The sequence below is a fragment of the Balaenoptera acutorostrata genome, chromosome 15 (assembly GCF_949987535.1).
Source record: "Balaenoptera acutorostrata chromosome 15, mBalAcu1.1, whole genome shotgun sequence".
Lineage (NCBI taxonomy): Eukaryota > Metazoa > Chordata > Mammalia > Artiodactyla > Balaenopteridae > Balaenoptera > Balaenoptera acutorostrata.
In genome coordinates, this window is record NC_080078.1 from 70,203,161 (window position 1) to 70,227,325 (window position 24,165).

General features: G+C 41.1%; 1 long non-coding RNA gene across 3 annotated transcripts in view; it reads right to left on the reverse strand.

Moving 5' to 3' along the window:
- Positions 1-11,044: 11,044 nt before the first annotated feature.
- LOC103016951 (uncharacterized) overlaps positions 11,045-24,165 on the reverse strand; it is a 72,324-nt gene continuing 59,203 nt past the window's right edge. For 2 of the 3 annotated variants that reach the window (XR_452045.2, XR_009005474.1), the window contains exons 2-4: positions 21,348-21,546; positions 15,751-15,932; positions 14,511-15,244 (exon numbers count right to left, since the gene is read on the reverse strand). This is a non-coding gene — a long non-coding RNA (uncharacterized LOC103016951). Of the gene's footprint in view, positions 11,333-14,510; positions 15,245-15,750; positions 15,933-21,347; positions 21,547-24,165 lie in introns of those variants that run through there. The other variant, XR_003624434.2, reaches the window with a different exon arrangement.

Below are 24,165 nucleotides of genomic sequence, written 5' to 3' on the forward strand. Positions count from 1 at the left end.
AGATTCAAAGGCTTTTGAAGACATAGCCAGACAAGGCTTTCTGGAAAAAAGTGACTTTCCAGTTGATACTTGATGGTTATCAAGAGTCACCCATGTGAATAGAGGGAGGGGGTGGGGAGCTTTTGACAGGAAGGTATCTTGTGGGGCACAGGGACAGCAGTCCAGCAGGGCGGGAGTAAAGCTCAGGAGTGGCCAGGGAGAGGCTACAGAAGGAGTCTGGCCCACAGCTTGAGGGTGTTGTGAGCCAGGAGGTGGGTTTATGCTGAATGCAGCGATCTATAAAGAAGGGCTGCAGAAAATCCTGATTCTACAGAGCAGAATTCAAGCGCACAATAGTATAGCCTCAAAGTGTTCCTCTGGCTGAGATGGTTGCTTAGCAATCAAGGTACTCTTCCCCCAGCACAGCCTCCACCTGTCTTCCAGCCCTTGCCCCCTGGCCCTCTGTCTCCCCGGCCCATGGGTAGAAGCCACTCCCAACTCCCAGGAACCTATGGTTGTCGCTTCTCCAAGGCTGAGTTTTGGTGGCTTTATGTCAAGTGCCCAGATGGAGAAGGAGGAGCTGTGATTGATGCTGCTTCTCCCAAAGCTGCAGGAGAGCTGTTTGCCCAAGTCAATGGACCATGCCCCATCAGCCCCTCCAAAGCAGAAAGGCGTGATGGAGAGGGGGGTGTGGCTCAGCCGCACAGGCAATTAGCAACAGGCTCAATCTCTAAAACGAGGCGGAAGAGGAAGAGCTAGGGTTACTGGGAATAAATATTTCAAAAGACCGCAGGGGCATATGCTCTTTGCCAACCCATGAGGCTTTCTGCTGTTGGTGAAACTGCACAGTAGACAGGCAAATAAGACTGGATTTGGAACCATTTGGGCCAAGTTCAAATCCTGGCACTGCCATCTCCTAAATTTGTGATGTTGGAGCTCTCTGCCCCTCAGTTTTCTCACCTGTAAATTAAAGCCAAAATAGTATCTAGTATAATGTTAAAAAGACTCAGGAAGTCAATACACGTCAGGGTCTTAGACCAGCGCACAGCACGTGGTAAGTGTTCATTTAATGTTAGCTATTGTTATTCCTTACTCTGTGCCAAGTTCTGGAGATTAAGAAATGGATAAAGATAGTCTTAAGAACTGCACAGCTCAGTCAGAGAGAAAGAAAGAGATATCATTTATTGATCACCTAGAGTGTTCCAGGTATTTTGCATATATTAGCTATAAGGTCATAGAAAACACGCTAGTTTATTTCTGACTGTCTGATACCCAAGTGAGGAGCATTTCTACTAAACGTAATAGAGCAACACAAGTTCTGTACCAGGGACACATAAATAACAACTTCTGTATAAAGATGAGTCCTCAAGGAATTCTGATTGTGGAGAGGGAGTGAGGTCTGGATGGACACTGAGATTTCAGTGGAAAGAGTTTGTTTATAATTTGATATCTCTTCTCTTTTAGTCATCCCTTAATAATTTTCCTTAGCTTGACCTCCTCCCTTCCTGAGACTGTTATAGACTAACTTATACATTAGATTTTGTCCAGAGATTAGGTTACTGGAGCCAGTGGAAGTAGGCATTCTAACCCCACAGGAAGAGTCCTGAAGCAAAGAACACAGCGTGAATTTCAAATCTACATCCTCCAGGCGTGCAGATTTAGGCACTTCACTCAACCCCTTGACTTTATTCCTCAGCTGTACAGTGGAGCATGGCCACTACCTGATTGTTAGGAGAATTAAAGGACATGGTATTGGTAGAGCATATAGCACCCCATAGCGCCCCTCCTTCAGTGACTTGTTCCGTGTTCCATATCCCCATGATCGATTCCACTGGACATTCAGCGTGTGCCAACCACGCCAGGTCAGTGATCCCATAACATAGAGCATCCCCAAGGAGCTGTGTCACGGGACTCTGACCCATCCTGCCTGATGGGACCAGCAGTGTCCACCTACCCCAAGGACGGCCAAGCCTGTTTCAGGACCTCCGAGAGACTGGGTACAAGAAATCCCAAATGAGAAGAAGTACACCCACAGGATTCTTCTCATTATAAACTTAGATTGGAAAATGGATGAGCAACAGGGAGTCAGGAGTGGAAGCAAAGGTGAAAGACTTTGAGAGTAGAAGCCACGATTAGAGAAGTGCTAGGACAGCACGTGAGGGGGCCAACCAGGAGGTGGGAGAGTACCCTGGGGTGAGCAAATTCCAGAGAAAGTGCTGGAACAAGAGCAACAGTCTCTTCTACGGAGGTCGTTAACACCGGCTTCCACAAAGGCCTTCCAGGGCAAGAGCCATGAGGCCTAATTCCATCAAGGTCCCTGCCCTTGCTGAGGCCTGGCCATTCACTATTCCTTGGGGTTCCTGAGGCCCAGCTACATGCTCAGATGCCTGGTTCACATCAGGCCCATTTGTAACCTCAGAGAAGTGGTTCTCAACCAGGTGGGATTTTGCTCCCAGGAGACAATAGGCAGTGCCCGGAGACAGCTTTGGGTCTAGGGTGGAGAGGGTGCCATGGGCATCTAGTGTCATGTCACTGAACACCCTCCGATGCCCAGGACGGCCCCCAGAACAAAGAGCCATCCCGTTCACAATGTCAGCAGTGCCGAGGCTGAGAAAGCCTGCCTTAGAGTCAACGCCACATTACGTGAAGCAACTGCAGCAACTCTCCGCCTCTTGAAACCTAAAGAATCCAGGAAACACAATGCTTTTTCACTCCTGCCATATCGTTAGTACTTGAGGGCACTTTGGGGAAAGATAGATTTGTATCCTCCACAGCTCATGGCTTGGGGGCCTGGGGCAGAGCAGTCATTTAATAGAGTGGCTTTGCCTTGAAATTGAAGTTGGTTTTAACCTGTGGTTTAAATCGCACAGACAAAGGCACCCTTGGAAATCACTCAAATCACACATAATACTTTGTCCATTCAATGTACGTGGCTTGGTGTATAGACAAAAGGGCTTGGCTAGTGCCGGGTTTTCGTGTTTAAAACTTTGAAGCTTGGGGCTTCCCTGGTGGCGCAGTGGTTGAGAATCTGCCGGCCAATGCAGGGCACACAGGTTCGAGCCCTGGTCTGGGAAGATCCCACATGCCGCGGAGCAACTGGGCCCGTGAGCCACAACTACTGAGCCTGCGCGTCTGGAGCCTGTGCTCAGCAACAAGAGAGGCCGCGATAGTGAGAGGCCCGCGCACTGCGATGAAGAGTGGCCCCCGCTTGCCGCAACTGGAGAAAGCCCTCGCACAGAAACGAAGATCCAACACAGCCAAAAATAAATAAATAAATAAATTTATTTAAAAAAAAAAAAAAACAAACTTTGAAGCTTAATATGGAAGACGCACAGCATATCAAAAGGGTTTCACATCATGAGCTGTACTAGGAAAGCTGGGGCTCTGATGCACAACCACTGAATAGAAGGACTGGGGAGACTGCCGAATGAATGATCATTTCTCCAACTTCTGCTGTATAAGGTGGGGACAATTAATAGTACACATCCCACAAGCTGTTGTCTGGATTAAGTGACCCAGGGTATAAGAGGATGCTATGTATTCTTTCAAGCTGGTATCACCATTTCTATCTGCTAATGGTAATAGTAATACCTCTAAAATCCAAACTGGAGTGTTGCAGATCCAGTGTGATATTAAGGAGAAATGTTTTCTCCGTAGCACAGAGTCATAACTTTAGCGTTCATATTCTAGGGAATCCTTGCAGGTCTATAGGAAGACTCTGGAAACATTAGTCAGGACTAAATTTCTCACATCCAGAAGGAACAGGCTCTAGAGTTATGAGAAAAAGAAAATCTTTCTGTGAGATCTATGTGTCTGTGGGATAAGGACTCTAAAAAGAAAGGAAGCAGATGGGATTCACAGATTCAAAGAAGGAAGGTAGAGGGGAATCATTCCATAAGAATTTATCTCAAAGCAGGACTGTGGGTGATGAATCTAAAAGAATTTTCTTAAACTGAGGTCTGAAGATCAGGAAACAGGGAGGTACAAAATATTTAAACAAAATAATAGAAATGAAAATTATTTTCACATTTACAATTATCTTTAGCGATCATTTATTCAGTGCCCATAAGGCTTTAGAAACCAGATTAAGTGTTTCACACTTATTACCTCATTGAATACTAATAACACTAGGGGCTCTATTTTCAGACCCAGTCACCCCGAATTAACCAGTTACAGAGTTGGGGCACAGAACCTAGCATTTACACTCCAAAATCCAAGACAGAATCTTGACCCTAAACCCAAGTCTTCCCCTGCCCACAGTCAAGAAAACTTGATGTAAAATCCATTTATCTCAGTGGCCATCTCTGCAGAGGAGAAACATATTTCTTTTTCTACTGCTAAGTGATTAGGAAGAAATAAAGAGCATTCTCCAATATTCCTAGCACTCCCTGATGTAAAGCACTTGCTGCCATACATGCATTTGGCTGAGTTCTTCTGCAAGCTAATCAGCTATGAAACACTCACAGCCAAGGATTGTCATCATGATATAGGTTTTGTGAATGAGATGTGGAACTAGGTCAAAGCAGAGATAGGCTGATGTGGAGAAAAACAAAAAGAAATAACAAAATTTTAAAATGCACCTATTTCCTAACATTATTTAACCAAAACGAGCCCTAAAGAACTTTCTTTTTGAACAGATTCCTATACCTTGTGAGAAATTTCCATGACCTCTTCTCTGCGTGTAAAAGGAAGGCACATCACTAGAAAGGTAACTTACCCCTCATTTGTAATAAAGTCTTAAAGTTTACCTGTGCCTTTCCAGATATGACCTTCGACCTCGAGTTGTCAAGCTGACTGCTCCTGGCTTCCTTGGAGCTGATGTCATGCCATGTACTTCTGCATTCAGCAAATCAAGCCTTAGGTCAAATTCCATGCCTCTTTGCAAATCTATAGAAAATTACCTTTCTCAATAACCTGGGACTAATGTTTTAACTCTTAAGTGACCAATCCTTCTTATTAGATATAGAACAAAAACGAGTTTTTCAATAATTGCCTGAAATCTTTTGTGGTCAGGAGGTTTATTCTACCTCATTCTACTCTATTGTATCCTGTTACTAAAATATATTATAAAATATATAACCTGCAACATGTTAAAAATATACAAGTTATAATATTTTGTATTATTAAAATTCTATTGTTATAAAGTGATGATTTTTTTAAAATTTTTGTTGGAGTATAGTTGCTTTACAATGTTGCATTAGTTTCTACTGTACAGCAAAGTGAATCAGCTATATGTATACATATATCCCCTCTTTTTTGGATTTCCTTCCCATTTAGGTCACCATAGAGCATTAAGCAGAGTTCCCTGTGCTATACAGTAGTTTCTCATAGTTATCTATTTTATACATAGTATCAATAATATATATATGTCAATCTCAATCTCCCAATTCATCCCACCTCCCTTCCCCCTTGTATCCATATGTTTGTTCTCTACGTCTGTCTCTATTTCTGCTTTGCAAATAGGATCGTCTATACCATTTTTTAAGATTCCACATATATGCATTAATATATGATATTTGTTTTTCTTTTTCTGACTTACTTCACTCTGTATGACAGTCTCTAGGTCCATTCATGTCTCTAAAAATGACCCAATTTTGTTCCTTTTTATGGCTGAGTAATATTCCATTGTATTTATGTACCACATCTTCTTTATCCATTCCTCTGTTGATGGACATTTAGGTTGCCTCCACATCTTGGCTATTGTAAATAGAGCTGCAATGAACACTGAGGTGCATGTGTCTTTTTGAATTATGGTTTTCTCTGGGTATATACCCAGTAGTGGAATTGCTGGGTCATATGGTAGTTATATTTTTAGTTTTTTAAGGAAACTCCATACTGTTCTCCATAGTGGTTGTATCAATTTACATTCCCACCAACACTGCAAGATGGTTCCCTTCTCTCCACACCCTCTCCAGCATTTATTGTTTGTAGATTTTTTGATGATGGCCATTCAGACCGGTGTGAGGTGATACCTCATTGTAGTTTTGATTTGCATTTCTCTAATAATTAGTGATGTTGAGCAGCTTTTCATGTGCTTCTTAGCCATCTGTATGTCTTCTTTGGAGAAATGTCTATTTAGGTCTTCCACCCATTTTTTGATGGAGTTGCTTTCTTTTTTGATTTTGAGCTGCAATTCTTTGTCAGTTGCTTCACTTGCAAATATTTTCTCCCATTCTGAAGGCTGTCTTTTCATCTTGTTAATGGTTTCCTTTGCTGTGCAAAAGCTTTTAAGTTTAATTAGGTCCCATTTGTTTATTTTTGTTTTTATTTTCATTACTCTAGGAGGTGGGTCAAAAAAGAGCTTGCTGCAATTTATGTCAAAGGGTGTTCTGCCTATGTTTTCCTCTAAGAGTTTTATAGCGTCTGGCCTTACATTTATGTCTTTAATCCATTTTGAGTTTATTTTTGTGTATGGTGTTAGGGAGAGTTCTAATTTCATTCTTTTACATGTAGCTGTCCAGTTTTCCCAGCACACTTATTGAAGAGACTGTCTTTCCTTCATTGTATATTCTTGCCACCTTTGTCAAAGATTAGGTGACCGTAGATGCATGGATTTATCTCTGCGCTTTCTATCCTGTTCCACTGATCTATATTTCTGTTTTTGTGCCAGTACCATACTGTCTTGATTACCATAGCTTTGTAGTATAGTCTGAAGTCAGGGAGCCTGATTCTGCCACCTCCATTTTTCTTTCTCAAGATTGCTTTGGCTATTCGGAGTCTTTTGTGTTTCCGTACAAATTGTACAATTTTTTGTTCTAACTCTGTGAAAAATGCAATTGGTAATTTGATAGGGATTTCATTGAATCTGTAGATTGTTTTGGGTAGTATAGTCATTTTCTCAATATTGATTCTTACAGGCCAATATCACTGATGAACATAGATGCAAAAATCCTCAACAAAATGCTAGCAAACCTAATCCAAAAACACATTAAAAGAATCATACACCATGATCAAGTGGGATTTATCCCAGGGATGCAAGGATTCTTCAATATACACAAATCAATCAATGTGATACACCATATTAACAAATTGAAGAAGAAAAACCATATGATCATCTCAATAGATGCAGAAAAAGCTTTCGACAAAATTCAACACCCATTTATGATAAAAAACTCTCCAGAAAGTGGGCATAGAGGGAACCTACCTCAACATAATAAAGGCCATATATGACAAACCCACAGCAAACATCATTCTCAATGGTGAAAAACTGAAAGCATTTCCTCTAAGATTAGGAACAAGACAAAGGTGTTCACTCTCACCACTATTTTTCAACACAGTTTTGGAAGTCCTAGTCATGGCAATCAGAGAAGAAAAAGAAATAAAATGAATCCAAATTGGAAAAGAAGAAGTAAAACTGTCACTGTTTGTAGATGACATGATACTATATATAGAAAATCCTAAAGATGCCACCAGAAAACTACTAGAGCTAGTCAATGAATTTAGTAAAGTCACAGGATACAAAATTAATACACAGAAATTTCTTGCATTCCTATACACTAACAACAAAAGATCAGAAAGAGAAATTAAGGAAACAATCCCCTTCACCACTGCAACAAAAAGAATAAAATACCTAGGAATAAACCTACCTAAGGAGGCAAAATACCTATATGCAGAAAACTATAAGACACTGATGAAAGAAATCAAAGACACAAACAGGTGGAGAGATATACCATGTTCTTGGATTGGAAGAATCAAGTGATGATTTTTTTAAAGATTGCTAGGCTTTAGGAAAGGGGCTGGCAAACCATGGTCCAAAGCCTGCCCACCACTTGTTTTTATAAGTAAAGTTTTATTGGAACATGAACACACTCATTCATTTACATATCATCTGTGGCTGCTTTTGCATTACAACAGCAGGCTTAAGCAGTTGCAACAGAGATAAGATGGTCCACTAAGCCTAAAATATTTATGATCTAGCCCTTTACAGAGAAAGTTTGTTAACCACTACCTTAAAATTACATAGGAACTGCAATATTGAAACTCATTGTTTTGAGTTAAATGAGAAGTTTTGCCTGAGTGATAGCTGAAACTGAGATTTATTTCCTGCACTCTATTTTATCAAATACAAATTTGGGACCTATCTTGCATCTAGGAGTCCAGTAAAATGTTAGGGCTCTGTCCCCAAATATCTTAATATCATTAAGGATGTTTTATGGATCCGTTAACTTCTCTAAGACTTTTGTAGAAGAAATGACACCTTTCAGGTTATGACCATTTTACACTAGAGTATATGCATTCCTCATGCCACTAAACTCTGGACATTAAATTCTTTATCTACCTCCAAATGTCTGCACCCTTCTCATGCCTCCCTCTTTCTATCCCGTCTGGCACTAGTGCCATAAATTCTGATACCCTGGGAAGGGTTAGATAGTTCTATTAGCTAGCATGTTTATGTCATCAAGAAACCAGGTTTAATGTGATGTAGCATGTGATAGGAACAAACCCGATATGTGCAGCATGAGTGGTGGGTCCACTCTGTGCCCATACCTTGTCACCACAAGGTTCTTCCCCATGGGCTAGGTTGCCAGCCTTCCATTTCTTCTCTGTCTTGATGACCTGTGCCTCTGGTCTTCCCCTGCCATTACTCCAATGTAGAGCTGTACCCTTGCCATTTGGTATTTGGACTGACCCCAATGACTTCTGGTTTGACCTTAATGACCTAAGCTCTTGAACTATCCCTACAGGAGACCTAGAGCATGGCCCCTACTGAACAAGCTTGTCTCCACTGTGGCTCTGGCTCCAGCTGGCATGGGGTAAGAAGTGTGGAGCTGCTGAGAGGCCAGAGGCTGTTTTGGCATTTAATTAGAGGCAGAGGTCCTTACACATTAGAAAGAAGCCGGGCCAATAGGGAAGGAACTTGACTTAGACTTATGGACTGTGCAATTCTTCAGTGAACCTGACATATTCTGCTAAACTCTGTGCCTCATTCCTGGTTTCAGAAAAGCTAGAACCACCTGTGCTGAAAGACAATCAGGGAAAGTTCTTCTGGGGAATCTCAGTAGGGGTAAGAGTAACAAGACAGACTGAGATGAGATTGTTAGAAGCCTGAAATGCCAGACTACAAAGTTCCTGAAATTTCTGGCTAACCTACATTATAAGCATTTCATCTTTAAACTTTTAGGTTAAAAGAAAAAAAAAACACCTCTCTAATGTTTTAATGCAGAGGAGGGACTGCCTCATGGTTGGGAAGATGAACTTTGGAGCCAGACTGGCTTGTTCCAAATTCAGTCTCCATCTCTCACCAGAATACATAATCTGGGACAAGTTTACTTGACTTTTCTGTGCCTCAGTTTCCTCTTCTGTAAAGCAGAAACAATGGTAGTGAGCACCGCATCAGGTGATCCTGCAGAGCTCTTGTTGTTATAATTTAGCATTTGCCAAATGTTAGATCGTGAGCAAGGTAGTCCAACTCACTTACTTTTCACAATGACTAGGAACAAAGTAGGAACAATTAGCACCCCTGTTTTACAAATGTGGAAACAGCGGCTCAGAAAGTGTAAGTAACTTGTCAAAGATCAAAGAGTGAGGAAACAGCAAGATCTAGAAACAAACTCAAATCTGTCCAATTCCCAACTTCAAGCTTTTAAAGATTCTGCTATACCTCCTGGTTTGAGGGGGGAAAAAAAAGTAGTTGCATCGAAAGTGATTCTTTTAACTCTTTAGGCCCTGTGGAGCCTTGCTCTGGAGCTCACCATCCATGGCCTGAGATATGAATGCAGATGGTAGAGGCAGGGGCCAGGGCTGGTTTGTATTCAGTTTACCGCCTTCTCTTGGAAAAAATCAACCACATGTAATGAACAAACAGATGTAGGAAATTGTGGATATTTCTTTTCTGATTTTTAGATTTTTAATGAGGCATTGATCATGATGCATGTTTTGCTAATCTAGAGCATTTACCCTGTTCATTTGCTGCTTCTCCCCTTATCTTCTCACTCTCTTCCCTGTGCAGTTTTCGTCAGTGCCCCTTTGCAGATACAGGCTATTGTTTGATGGATGTTTCACAGAGAAGAAAATCTATCTAATTCTTACAAACAAGGAAATCTAAGAACACACACACACACACATGCACACACTATATCAATATCTATATACATATAAAGAGAGACAGAAATTTAGAGAGAGAGGAATCTTGTGGCTCAGTCCACAAGTTGATGTGGAAACATCATTCTCTTGTTCATACTTACTGAAAGATGGATCCCTATTAGAAAGATTTTTGGTATTAGATGATACTGAGAGGGAACAGTGAATTATAATTTACACATTTATATATCTCATTTTGACTCTGATAGAGAGGAATAATACCATGAGTTACAACCTCTGTAGATTCGTTTGACCCAATTCAAGGGAGCTAAGGCCGGGAGGAGAGCAATGAGAAAGAGACAATGAGGCAGGAGGCAAAATGGGAAACTTCTGCCTGAGTTATTCTGGAAGTGCTTATTTTATTGGGTGCTTACTCTGTGTTTGGCTCAATACTAAGTGCTTTCCATAGATTAACATGTCCCACCAACCCTTTGAGCTAGGTCTTGTTGTTATCCCCATTTTCCAGATGAGAAAGCTGAAGTTAAGAAAGGCTCAGTAACTTGCCCAGAGCCACACTTCTCACCTCAGGTTGAGCTGAAGCAATATGACCCCAAGCCGACTTGATTAACCCGGAAGGTGGTCTTAAGGTAGGCAGCTCCTAGGACAGAGGTGCTCTGATGTATAAATGTATACTTATTGGAGTCTCAGCCCAACCAGGATTAGGACTAGACTAACAGTGTGTGTTTTTGTGTGTGTGTGTGTGTGTGTGCACGTGTGCGAGTGCATGCGCTCTGCAAGGACCATGTATGAATGTGTGCATTTTAGGGAGCCAGCAACATCACTGGTGTAAATGTCATGCACACCTGAATACAAACGAAAAAGAAGGAGGGAAGGAAGGACAGAAATAAAGAAAAGTGAAGTGCCAAGTTGTACCAGATGTCAGTAGCAGGTAAGGTGAGTTTTTTTTTTTTTTTTTTTAATATTTTAGGTTACAAATACAAATTGACTCTTTTTATTTATTTATTTATTTATTTATTTTTGGCTGTGTTGGGTCTTCGTTTCTGTGCGAGGGCTTTCTCCAGTTGCGGCAAGTGGGGGCCACTCTTCATCGCGGTGCGCGGGCCTCTCACTATCGCGGGCTCTCTTGTTGCGGAGCACAGGCTCCAGACGCGCAGGCTCAGTAGTTGTGGCTCATGGGCCTAGTTGCTCCGCTGCATGTGGGATCCTCCCAGACCAGGGCTCGAACCCGTGTCCCCCGCATTGGCAGGCAGATTCTCAACCACTGCGCCACCAAGGAAGCCCCAGGTAAGGTGAGTTTTAAGGACACTTTCAGCTGTGGGAGAAAACCCAATGGGACTAAATGAATAAGCCAGATGTAGGAAGACCTGAAGTTTAGCTAATTCAGAGGTTAAACCACTCCACCAACGACCCAAGTGCTTTCCATTTTTCTGCTCTGCTATCTTCAGCTTAGGGCCTTTGTCCTCAAGATGGTTCCCCTCAGGCCAGACAGTTTGAGAGTTTACATCCGGACATGAAAACATTCAGAGGAAGAAGAAGACCATCTATTCTGATGTATTCTTAAGGATTAGGGAGCCTTTCTAGAACCCACCATCAGCTTTCTCTTTGTGTCAGTTAAAACCAGTCACAGACCTACTTCCACACCAGTTCCTGGGAAGAGAAGTGGATCTCCATGGCTTAAACTGACCCTTTGAGATAGAGCGTGTCCTAAGAGTAAACCACTGTGGCCATCAAACTCCCAACACACTGTGTCCCATGCCAAAGATGGCATTTTTGCTAAATACATGAACTCACAGACTGTGTTGAATGTTGAGTAAAGGGGCCCAATGTCCAACCTCCCAGAAGCAGAGGACTCATGGGAAAGGACTTAGGGCTTGGGAGAGCTCAGCTCTGCATGCTGTGTGCCATGTTCCCTCGGTCCCCAGGGCTGTTGCACACGTATCCATACGTTGGAGCTAGAGAAATGGTCCATACACACAAAGCCCCTGCCTTCAAGGACTTTAAATTCTAGTGGAAGAGACAAAAAATGAAGAATAGACATACAATTTATATGGCAGCAAAGAGTAGTCTAAAGAAAAATAAAGGGAGATAGACTATAACAAAGGATGTACATCCTTCTACCTGGAAAGACCTCTTCATCCCTGCCATGCTATTCGCCCAGCCCAGTTAATTCCTGTTCTTCTTTCAGGTCTTAGCTTATGTTTCACAATCCTTTAGGGTCTTCCTAGCTTCTGAAGCTCTCTCTTCTCCTATAAGAACTTCTTCTTATCACCAGAGTTGCAATCTTATATATATTTATGTGAGTGTTTAGTTGTCCTTGTCTATATCATAAGAACCAAAAAAACCAGGAAGTAAGTCCATGGGCTCAAGATTCTATCTCCAGCAATGAGCACATTGCTTAGCACGTAGTAGTCACTTCATAAGTTTTTTTTTTTTTTGAATAATGGAATAAGAAACTAAATAACATAAAATACTGGCTTCTGGTAGGGCCACAGAAAAGAAGCATCTTTCCTGAGGACCACGTGCCGCTACCTAATACAGCACATCAAATCCCGGGTATCTCCAGCCTAGTTTGCCTGCCCTGAACCGGTTCCCTAGGTTTGCATGCTTTCCACAAATGCCAAAAAGTGATTGAAAAAATATATAGATCAGATAGTATTCTTATATCCTGTTCATCACTGAGTAGCAGAAGTATTTTTTTTCCTGTACAGCCTGTACCCCATGGAGAGGGCACAGGGAGCACAGAATCCTCTCTCTCCTTGGAGGTGTGTTTTAAAAAGCTCTAGAGAATAAAATTGACGGCCAAGACTTTGCAACACCCCTGATGATGAAAGCTGTATCCAGCCTTGCTTCTTTGTATATAGCAGAGCAGCAAATATAGTATTGCAGACCATGGGGGGAAAATGTACATATTGATTGTTATTATTGTTATTATTATTCCCAGATCTATTTTGTCTCAAGCATAAAAGACAGAAAGGAAGCTACATTTCATTGAGTGTTCATGTTGTGCTAGACACTTTTAATAAAAATATTAATGATAGAAAATAAGATTATTTAAAGGCTTGCCTGCAAGATCTCATTCACTCTTTGAGACAGATTTCATTAGTATACCCATTTTACAGATGAGAAAACAGAAGCTCAGGATGGGAAGTCATTGCCTGAGATCACATGGCAGATGAGTGACAGAGACAGGTAAGCCAGGTCAGTCTGTCTCCAAAGCCTTGTGTAAGTCTGTAAACTTACTGCTTTAGTTTGGATTCCCCTGCTGAGAGCAGAGAATTAGAAAGAGTTTGGGTGCAGGAAGTTTATTTGGAGAGTGATCTCCAGAGACAGGATGGAAGGAGCTGGGTACATGTCAGGAAGAGAGGAAATGCCAACATAAGAGTGTTTGCTATGGTTTCAGATTTTAACTCTGTGGGACCTCTGGGAGATTGGGGCATTTATCCACCTGCTTCAGTTCCCCACTGGCTAAGGATAGCTCCTGAGGGTGTTAATTCTTCTACCCTTTCAGGAGAGGGCTGAGTAGGCTCCAGAGATTTTGAAAAAGACCTTGAGCCAGAAAAGCAGAAAGAAGTTCATCAAGCACTTAAGGCGAGGTGCTGTCAAACATGAGTCTTCTGCACTGGACTCTGAAACAGCACCTGAAATCGCAGGTGGGCTGAGAGATGAGGTACTGAGTGGGCAGTGCCCTTTGAGCCTCCATTTACAAGCAGATCTTTACAGTTGGCTTTCTTTCTGCTGTGCCACACTCTGTTCAACTAAGTTTGAACAAGGCTTAATGCACAAGGATGCAAGAAACCAGATCAGAGAAATCCCAGCCTTCACCCTCAGAACAGCTGAGAAGGGCATGAGACAGGGATATCACGACTCTACCATAAGACGGTGCTCATCTAAAGAAGAAAACACCAGGCAGACTTCCTCTGAGATCTGTCCTGGAAGCAGGAGGTCATCATTATCTCTAGAAACAGAGCTGATCTCTGTCTTATTGATATTATATCTTTACAATATAAACATCGATGTTTCATCAGTCTTCAGAGTTCGCTTTGAGTAGTGAAGACACTAGCATTTTCATTTGCCTTTTAATCAGTGAATGGCTCCAAAATTATTTATTTATGCATATCTATAAAGACACAACAAGAATCTTTGGGGGACGGGCATCCTATACATCATGTTTGTGACTCTTCATCAATTTCTCCCCCAGCAAATGTGCAGAAAGGATGGAGCATTCCACGGCCCTGTAGGTTTCTAGCTTTGTCTTCACTCTCAGAACAAGTGAAGAAAAGACTCGAGGCAATTACTAGAGAATGGACTTGAGGATATGGGGAAGGGGAAGGGGAAGCTAGGACAAAGTGAAAGAGTGGCATGGACATATATACACTACCAAATGTAAAATAGATAGCTAGTAGGAAGCAGCCGCATAGCACTGGGAGATCAGCTTGGTGCTTTGTGACCACCTAGAGGGGTGGGATAGGGAGGGTGGGAGGGAGGGAGATGCAAGAGGGAAGAGATATGGGGATATATGTATATGTATAACTGATTCACTTTGTTATAAAGCAGAAACTAACACACCATTGTAAAGCAATTATACTCTAATAAAGATGTTAAAAAAAAAAAAAAAAAAGACTTGAGGCAAGTCCCTCTGTTTCAATCAACCAGGAAGTGATTCTGGATGATAATAAGAGAGGATAGCAAAGAAGGGGAGAAGGGGGAAATTACTGGCTTGGTCAAAGATTGCAAAACGACACCAGTGATTAAAACATCTTATGCTGTCCTCGGGCTGCAGAAGCTATCACTGACAAAAGATCTCATACACACACACACAAAAGGAAAGAAATTAGCCATTAAAAATATTTCAGCATAATGCAATTATTACAGCTGTATAATTGAATGGGGAAACCATTGATCTGTAGTAGAAAAGAAATTGCTCTTCTCATTGTGTTCCTATGAATATGTGAACATTAATCTCCATCTATAATCAACGTTCATTTCAAATCTGATTGCGTGCTACTAAACACCCGTAGCTATGCTAACATTATGTTAATACGGTTCAACATCATAGCTCCCAGCTTCACAGCACAAATATTTTTCTTTGGCAATCAATAGTAATTTCAGCTGAGTGGATGGAAGTCACGTTTTAATGGTAATCTTTCCTCCAAGCCTCCAAGTGGAAACTCAGTTGGTGTCTTAACATGGCTGCAGTGCGTTGCATATAATCAGAAAAATTAACCTGAAAAGAGAGAGAGGAAGGAAGGGGGTGGGGGATGTGGATTAGAACTAAGAAGCAAGCTTGACAAAACTCTAAATCTACCTAATAGATGAAAGTGCTCATTAGGTAGGAAAGAAGTGAGGATGGGTGGGCGGATGGGATTGGATGAATGTATGTTGGCCGGGGGAGAGGTGTGCAGAAAGGGGGCTGGGACTGTTAAGAAATAAACTATTCCTCTGGCTGTAAGCCAATGGGGTGGAGCAGCCGGTACCTGTGCAACCTGGATTTTGCCAAAGCAACAGAAAGGTGTGAGGAAACAATAGGAAGCTTGACAAACCTGGATGCGAGCTCTGTGGAAGCACCTTTGCTTTTGAAGCTAACACTCGGATGTCTCTTCTTTCTCTTACTCTTTCATTCATTCATGTATTCATTCATTTATAGCAAGCAATAGAAAATTTTATAAATTTTTATATTTATAAAACTAAAGAAAATTTGGAAAGTGAAGAAATTTACAAAGGAGAAATTACCTTTTTAAGCACCTGTACTGCTGGGCACCAGGAATATAAGAATGAAATCGGCACATCTCTGTGCACAGAGAGTTGATGTTCCAGAACGGGGGTTAGACACATGAACAGCTTACATTAACAGCCCCTATTGCTTTGGGAGTTCTCTGTACCTTCCCTGCTCCCTTAGCCATGATGTTCCTTTTCTGCCACGAGAAAAAGAGACAGAGAGAAGAATTTTTGCTACATTCATTGGGCAAGCATTAATTTCAACCCCCAAAGACTTACCTGAAGGAATTTTTAGGTGAAATCACTGGCTCAGCTCCTTCATCTAAGGCTGCTGCCCTCCAGGACTCCTTGTCAACCACACCACATCCTCCCATAGCTCCTTAAATCACAGGCTCAGTCTCTGAGAAGGGTCAAGTTTATGACCGTCAAGTCTGTGTGTTGTTTATTATAAGGCAAAGGAAAATAAAACAACACAAGAGGGTTCCCAGACTCTTTTCCTTCCCCTAAGCGTTAACAAGGATTCTAGTGACGTCCCTTTCTTTCACTGCTCCCTCAAGCTCCCCGCCCTCTCTTGCCTGGGTCCTATTTTGAAGATCAGAGGGGAACATTCTCTGAAGGACAGCAGGGTAGACACTGAAATGAGAAGGGAAATCCAGAGACGAGATGACAATGGGCCAATGAGAAAGGATGAGGAGAACACTTCCAGGTAAAAGGCCATCAACGTTAAATATTTGCTTGTTTTTTTTGTAATTGAGCTGCATGAGCTGCTTGTAAATATTGGAGATTAATCCTTTGTCAGTTGCTTCATTTGCAAATATTTTCTCCCATTCTGAGGGTTGTCTTTTGGTCCTGTCATACAGAGTGAAGTAAGTCAGAAAGAGAAAAACAAATACCGTATGCTAACACATATATATGGAATCTAAGGAAAAAAAAAAAAAAAGGTCATGAAGAACCTAGTGGCAAGACGGGAATAAAGACACAGACCTACTAGAGAATGGACTTGAGGACACGGGGAGGGGGAAGGGTAAGCTGTGACAAAGTGAGAGAGTGGCATGGACATATATACACTACCAAACGTAAAATAGATAGCTAGTGGGAAGCAACCGCATAGCACAGGGAGATCAGCTCTGTGCTTTGTGACCACCTAGAGGGGTGGGATAGGGAGGGTGGGAGGGAGGGAGATGCAAGAGGGAAGAGATATGGGAACATATGTATATGTATAACTGATTCACTTTGTTATAAAGCAGAAACTAACACACCATTGTAAAGCAATTATACTTCAATAAAGATGTTAAAATATATATATATATATTTGCTTGTTTGAGTTCAGAAAGAGGAGAAATTTGTGAAAGAGAAACTGCCATGGATATGGGAAATACTGAAAATATTGGATAAAGGGAAAAATTCTTTTAATGTTTTCTTATAGTTTGCTGCTTATTCCACTTTATCAAGCCCTACAGAGACCTCAGTAGAGAAATTAACATCTCTTGACTATTTGTTTTCTTCTTTATAATTCCAAAGTGAGGAAAGATTTGAATTACTTTTACTTATTTCTTGTAATCTCAAAATGCTTTTTATAGGATGACAGTAATAATTATTATCAAATATGATTTACATAACAAAGCTCAAACTATTGGGGAGCCTCTCTCAGATGTATTCTTTATCCCCAAAACTCCTGCTCAACTTTAATTTCATCAGCTCTGCTTGGATTATTGTGACTGTCTCTCCCCTGGCCTCCCTAGGACTTGGGTTTTTACCTTTTAATCTGTCACCTACAAGATTAACCAAAAAGCTTGCATGATCAGGCATACTTTTCAAGACATTTGGAAGCTAAGCATCCAGAACGTGGAAACAAGACTATATATTTCCATCCATGTTTAAAGTCACGCTATAGCCAATGAAGTACTTGACAAAATTTCACTAAACTTTCCGTTAAATGTTTAGAAGCCTATTTTGAGTTTTACTGCTTATTAGCAAAGCCAAAAAAAAAAAAAAAGTCACTGGAGAAAATACTCAATCTTCCCAACACAAGAAAAACAGCTGAAAGATTACACAGAAAACAGTATGGTAACAAATAAAAACGTATTCCTTTGTCAGCAGATTCAGTTAGAAGATGCAGAGAAAACCTTGCTGAAGATCTGAAGAGTCAAGTGTTAAAAGAAATTATTTGGTGTGTGAGGTCTGCTGTACAGTTGGGTGAAAGTACAGATATTTCTAACATTTCCTTACTTGTGGAATTTGAGACATGAAATACAGAATAAACTTCTTTTTAACACTGAAGAATATATGTAATGGAGAAAAAAATATTTCAGCAATACATGACTTTGTTATGAAACCAATATTTTATGAAATAACTCTAAGTGGATCTACTGATAGAGTGACTAATTGAGTGGGATTTATTTTTCTTTTTAACTCCAGGAAGGTTACAAAGAAAGCTCTGGACATGAAATTCATAGACTAGATCATTACATCCATAGCAAAAACATAAAATAAATTAAAATAAAATAGTTGAAGTCGTAGGTGTGCAAAAAATGTTTACAGTTTATTATCATGTGCTTAATTTTGTAAAAGATCTTTAAAATACAAAAGAATATTTACCTTTATAATGAGATAGTGACAATAAAAATAATTTTCATAATGTAGCAAAGAACTTCAAGAGCTGCTAGCTTTAAGGTTATTTATTTTTCTTTTATAAAATGACAAGTGTTTTAAGTTTACAGAACAATTTTTCTGCCACTGAAATACCTGTCAGTATAATGTCACTTATCAGATAATTTAATAATAATAATAACAATGATGTTAAGAATAATAATAAATATAACCTCTCACTTCAAGGTTAAGGTGACATTTTAAAAACAAGGAACAAAGTATCTGTTCAGTAAATGAAACAGGCTATGGAGAGAGTGGTTTGAAAATGAATGTTGGAAAACATCTTCTCTGTTACAAATTTTGTTGCTAAAAACAATATAAATGCACTAATTATAAGAGCTCTGCCTATATACTTGGAAATACATCACAGAGCTGTTTCACCTGTGTAAAATTCTTCTAAACCAAAAGTTGTAGTGGAATTTGAAGTGTTTGCATGAACATATCGGGGCAACACCTTCCGATCATTTTGTGAAACTACTAATTGGCATTATGGAAGATAAATTGTCTCTAGATTCCATCAAAAACTGCTGCATAATTGGTGGATGAAATGAGGTTGAAAAATGAGTTTGATGATGAAGAAAGCAGAGCCTGGGGTGCCCTTCTTTTGCATTTTGATCTATGTGTCAATTCCGGGGATAGATTGCTTTGTAACAAACCACTCTTAACTTTGCATGGTTCTGGTGTTTGAAATCCTCAGCTGAACAATTCTTAGGGTATCTGGAGCAGTTGCAATCAAATGCAGGTGGGGCTGGAGATACCTGAATGCTTCTTTTTTTTAAAAAATTATTTATTTATTTATTTATTTTTGGCTGTGTTGGGTCTTCGTTTCTGTGCGAGGGCTTTCTCCAGTTGCGGCAAGCAGGGGCCACTCTTCATCGCGGTGCGCGGGCCTCTCACTATCGCGGCCTCTCTTGTTGCAGAGCACAGGCTCCAGACGCGCAGGCTCAGTAGTTGTGGCTCACGGGCCTAGTTGCTCCGCTGCATGTGGGATCTTCCCAGACCAGGGGTCGAACCCATGTCCCCTGCATTGGCAGGCAGATTCTCAACCACTGCGCCACCAGAGAAGCCCTTCAAATACTTTTTAAAGTTCGCACAGAGCTCGTGTGATTACAATGACTGATTCCTTTTCTTATTTTCTTTAACACACGTGGACTGACAAAGGATTGTTTTGTTTTGTTTGTGGAATGTAATGCTAACAGCTAATGTTTATTGAACTTTTCTGATATGCTGATATGCTGAGCTCTGTTCACAAATGATGTAATTTGATCCTCTCCACAAATCTTTTAGGTAAGTACTCTGTGTATTTGGATTCCTTAGATACTAAAGACTAAAGCACGGAGAATTTTGTGACATCCTGGGTCACACAGCATCTAGTACCAAGTGGATGAGAGTCACCCAATCTAATAGCAGTGACTGAGCTCTGTCCTGCCAGGAGGTTGAAAAGTGTAAAGATATACATGTTAAATTACATTTTATTACGCATTTCATGAATTAGTTTCATTCTAATTTATTAAAATAGATCACAAAAAAATATAGTATATCTTTTCTGTAGAATACTATATAACTGTCACAAAGGATGAGGTAGGTACTTATGCATTATTTTGAAAACAAAAATTGTAGGAATATATAAAATATACATATAGAATATACTTACTATGTATCTATTATATATATACAGAGAGAGAGATTCCACATTAGAAACTGTTACATGTAGTTCACACTGGGAAATGGGAATTGGGTTTATTTGACAAGAAGAAAGAAAGGCCCTTTTTTCCTTTTCTTACTGTATTACTTAGTGCCATAGTGGATGCGGCTCTGGGCTTGCCTCAGCCCACCCCAAAGATTACCTACAGCTTTGCCTACAGTTCCCATATTTATTACTTTGGCTTCGACCTCAAGGTCCCCAAGCCTGCTCTCTCTCTCTCTCTCTCTCCCTCTTGCCCTTAGGATTTTTCTTGCTCTGCTGGCTTGGCCCAGGTCAGAAGCCCCTGTGAGCAGACCTCAACTCATGAGTGACAGAAGTTATGGATAAACACTCCTACGTCTCTGAAGTGTGTTCTTCACAGCTTCTCATGGGTCTCTGTGGACCCGTTATCCACAGCAACCCCCCTCCCCTTTTCGCACCCCCTTTACTGGCATTCCCCCTTCCCTGTCTCAGTTCCCAGCATGCTTCCTGGGATCACCTCCCAAATAAACTGCCTGCACCTGAATCCTTCTCTCAGCATCTGCTTTAGAGAGACCCCAAACTAAGACAAACAGTATTTGAACTTTTTCTTGTGCTCATGTAACTTAAACAAGCAAACAAAAGACGAAAGGTGTTATTCATTCATTTAAATGAATATCACCATCAAAGAGTGCACTATTTCCAGGCACCAGCATGGGTTGCATTATCCCTGTTGCACACCCTGGACTTCTGGCTGAGGGTCTGAGTAGCCTTCTGGTTTCCACTAATGGACAGGAACACATTCTGAGGCCACATTTGCATCTAAGGAAAACCAGGCTCTGGACAGGGTCTCTCCAGCAAGGCTTGGAGAGCAGGATCCCAAGCTCACTGCCTTGCAAAACGGTAGCATGACTTGTTTCTCTGTTTCCCGTCCCCACCCCCTCTCGCAACCACCTTTGATTTAACACAGCTTAATGCTCATCACCACACCATTACTAAGGGATGCTTGCTTCCCACGAGCACGTAGCCTGGGCCGAGAGACCCCGCAATTCATTGTCTGGCTCTGCCATAGTGCCCTGGGCCCTGGCCCTGGGGAGCCAAACTAAGTCGTCTCAAGATTACAAGCCGTTTCAGCCCAATCAGAGGTTATGGCCCCTACTTTTTAACATCCTGCTTTTATTTGCAGGCTATGAAGTGTAATAGTTCACCATTTTGGTTTAAGTATCACCATAAAAGTCAGTGAGATGGAACAGGCCATAAGTAGTTCTTTTACATAGTGTAGCTGAGGCTGGGAGCTTACCTCTTCATTAACCCGCAGAAATGGCTCTGAAATGAAATGCCGGGTGGGGGCTCCTCAGCGTCAGGGATCAGTCAGGTCCTGTGAAGTCACAGCCACCTCCTTCTGACCCCATGTGCCTCACTTTGTCCCTTCCTGGTGCCGATGGGAGTGAGTTGGGAACTCAGGAAGGAAAGGAGCAGATGAACGTCGTAAGGAGATTCTGTGGATGAAACACCCAGCTCTGGGATGAAAGGTGAAAAACTCTTCCCGATACAGAGCTGTTTGCCCAGGAAGACATCTCTCCTTATCAACCACCGGCCATCAAGTGTTCTGGGTAGCCAGAATCTGTCCCAGAGGCATAGAATCTGCAGGCATAGGCTGTGGTCTGGATGTTTTGTGTCTCCCTCAGAATTCAGACTTTAAAATCCTAACCCCCAATGTGATGGTATGAGGAGGAGGGGTCTTTGGAGACATTAGGGTAGAGTCCTCATAAATGACATAAGTTCTCTCATAAAAGAGACCCCACAGAGATCCCTAGGCCCTTCCACTAGGTGAAGACACATGAGAAATCAGCAGTCTGCAGGCTGGAAGATGGCTATTACTAAAACCTGACCATGCTAGCACCCTGATCTCCAGCTTCCAACCTCCAGAATGGTGAGAAATGAATTTCTGTTGTTATAAACACAGAAGCTACCCAGTTTGTGGTATTTCATTATAGCAGCCCAGATGGACTTAAACAACATAGTATGACAAAACAATTTTATTCTGCTTATCAGGGTGGCATTTGCTTATGTCAGAATTCCAGGGGACATTTTCTACCCATTCCATGGTTCTGTGAGAAAAAAAGAGTTCTTTAGTGAAATAATTTGGTGGAAAAAGTTAACCAGGGATTTTTCACTACATAGAATTTAGGACTCAAAGAGCTTTAATATGTTGACAAATACACAAATTGCCAAAGATTTTTATTTGAAACTTTTCTCAAAGAATTTCTCTTAGAGTTCAAGTTTCATGCCTTACTGACATAAGGTGACCTTCCTCCCAATGCACACATGGAAGATTCAGAACCTTGCCCCATCCATGGTGACCTAACACTTGAACACACAAGAACCAAACACTCCACTGCACTAAGAGATACATATCACCCCCTCCTTTTGCAGCTGCCACTCATACACTAAGGTTCCCATCCCTCTTGCCTAATTCCGCCCCTATCCCTAAAGGACAGGGTGAGAGTTTGTAGCCAAGACAAGTTGTCTTCATTTTCTTTATTGCCAAGCCATTATTATCTATACGTTTATTATCCCATCTCCTTTTTCTCTGCCAGCACCAACTCTCTATATCCAATTTTACCCAACAGATTTTTTTTTAATGAAGAGATCTACCCTTGTCTTATAAAAAGAGCCATTCAACCCACTTTCTCCCATGACTAAAATTTGATAGGTCTTCAGTACATGTTAGTGTCTTGTCTTGTCTTTCCATTCTTTTCTTTTCTTAGAAAAAAAAAATCCTAAGAGCTAAAGCTCTACAGAGTGACTCTCAGATTCGATGGGGCCAAAGGCCCACACTGACCAAGGATGCCATGGTCATGTAGCAAGACATAGGCAACTCCTTCTTATTTTCACATTCATGCCAACAGTGCTAATCTATCACAGCATAACCTACCTCTTTACATCCCTCCTGTGGATCCATTAAATTTTCCCTGAAAGGTAAAACCTGTTTGACCTCTCTGCTTTGACTCTTGCTTCCTTAAAATCCTTTCTCTTGAAAAGCCTTTCCAATCATCTTTATCTTCCTCATAAAGGTGAAGTCATGGTCATGTGGCCATCTCTCAACAAACATGCATTGTCTAAGCCAGAAAAACTACTCTCCTGCCCCTTGTAAGGTCTTCACTTTGCAGAAATGCCTCTTTTATTCAATGTCTTTCAAGTTGTCAAACATCGCCCTTTCTGGTCCATGGTTCCCCATTCCCTTGTCTCGTGTGCACATCTTGAGGTAATGGGGTAAGAAGGAACATCATACACCAGTTCCAGAGCTTAAGCCCAAGAATATTGGAGAAATCTCTGCTCTACTAAGTCTGTGGCTATGGAAAGAGCATTTCTTTTTTCATTGTACAAAAGAGATCTGTAGGAAAGTCTGTCTTTAGACACCCAGAAATAATGTGTGCTCCCTCACCAGTAAGAAAATATGGCATCTAGAATGGGGCAAGTCCAATCTTTCATTTTGCTAATTGCAGAACCAAATTTAGCTTATCAATGGAGGCAGCTCCTTCTATTTCAGCCCAGGTTCTGTACTCGGCAAGAGTGTAACTTGAAGTCACCATTCAGTAGTCCACTGACAATATGGAGTTAAAGAAGGAAGCTAAGATGTAGCCTCTATAATCCACACATAGAAGATTCAGAACCTTTGCTCATCCATGATAACTTAGCACTTAAACACACCAAAACCAAGCATTCCACTGCATGAAAATATACCCAACATCTGGTCCTTTTGTAGCTGTTATCCATTTACTAATGTTCCCATCCCCCTATGCCTAGTTCTTGGCTCCCTACCTCTAGATGATAGGATGGGGGTTAAAACCAAGTCCCAGGCACTAAGCTCTCCATAAAAAACAGACCTCTATCACATTCACTCTGCATGGCTGTATTTCTGATTCACTGTCCTCTAGCTATTTATTTCCTTCAACTCCACACTCCCCAAAATATTCCAACAATAATTTTGCATTTTCTCCTAATTTTGCTTTTACTGTTTTTTTTTTTAAGTTTAGGTTCCCCATTTTCTTATCCATTATACTCTTGATTTAACCTCCACAGCTATTTTGATTATTCCCTTTAGATTATTCCCT